The sequence below is a fragment of the Rousettus aegyptiacus genome, unplaced genomic scaffold, assembly GCF_014176215.1.
Source record: "Rousettus aegyptiacus isolate mRouAeg1 unplaced genomic scaffold, mRouAeg1.p scaffold_m13_p_1, whole genome shotgun sequence".
Classification (NCBI taxonomy): Eukaryota; Metazoa; Chordata; class Mammalia; order Chiroptera; family Pteropodidae; genus Rousettus; species Rousettus aegyptiacus.
This window is the reverse complement of record NW_023416284.1, coordinates 110,496,238-110,497,592: the sequence shown is the minus strand read 5'-3', so window position 1 is coordinate 110,497,592 and position 1,355 is coordinate 110,496,238.

Here is a 1,355-nt window from a genome sequence, read left to right as displayed (position 1 = left end):
GGCCCTTTCTTTTAAGATACTATTAATTTTTAATGAACTGTGGTTGCTAAAGAAAACTTGTCTAAGACTCCAGGATGTTGTGCATTTGTGCTCTAATGTACTTTTTTACCTTATGACTAATTTTTAGCACACAGATGTACAGCTGTGGAATAATTGCAATATTTCAAAGTTCCTAAGGTGTCCCTTTTCTTTCAGTCTGCCTACTGAATTAAATAGCATACAGAAAACCCCATATAAGGCAATATAGTTTAATAAAACCCGGCTAAATGGCTTCCTTTTCATCTGCCCAAAGTTGATAGCACATACATGTTATTTTTTTCAAAATAAAGTAAAACTGACACTAACAAAAAAAGGATGAACACCTTTCCTCATTGAGGAGGGAAGTGAGACTGTTGCTTCAGAAGTTGGCCATGCGGTGCTTAGAAAGAACTCTCAACACACTCCATTGTGCCTGTGCCTTTGAGGAGCTGGGATCTTTTCTGAAGATCCTACAATGGGAAACTGACCTCAAGACCGAATGTTCCAAGTTAAAGTGAACTGCTTTAATGTAAAATATGGTGGTTAATGTCCTTTTCAAAACCTTTGAAACAGTTACTGGTAACTTGCTGAAATGCTCCCCTTACTATATTATGTGGGTATCTGAAAACGAACTGTAAAAATCTGTCCCACACTGTAGTCAATGAACAGATTTATTCAATTTTAACTGTTAGTTATAAATACCATGTGTACATTTCTCTTTAGGTTTACACCCTAAAACATGTAAGCCTATAATACAGGTGAATTTATTTGCTAACAAATATTTAAAACCACAGTGGACTCTGAAATATCCAATCACCTAACTCCCAAGTAACCGGATGGTTTGGCTGTAATAACCTTTATTAAGTAGTGCTCCTTCTCTTTCTTGTATTATCTATAGCACGATGTTGGATTAAAAAGAAACCTGAACCCCTTCTGTATTTTTATTACTATTAAATAATGCTTTTGCAAATTTGAATGGAAAACCAATTGTACATATTACTACTGAGTTACAGTTAAGCCCTTGAGTTTAATTTAAAATATACTATGTAAAAATTTCATGAAGATGAATTCCAGTAACCAAAAACTAAATGCATTTCATAGCTAGAATTTTGTATGATAATGTATCACCAATGTGGAACCAAATAGTAAAAGGTATATAATATGACTTCTTTAAAAATCAAAATACCTTAAAAATATTTCATATTTCAGATACTCTGCCAATATTTAGCATCCTTGTTTTATTGATAGTGGATATTTCATGCAGCTTAGTAGCACTGTGGTTTAAGTATTTTGCCCTGGAAACTAAGTTTCTTTTCTAATTTTGTCAGTATCAGTCT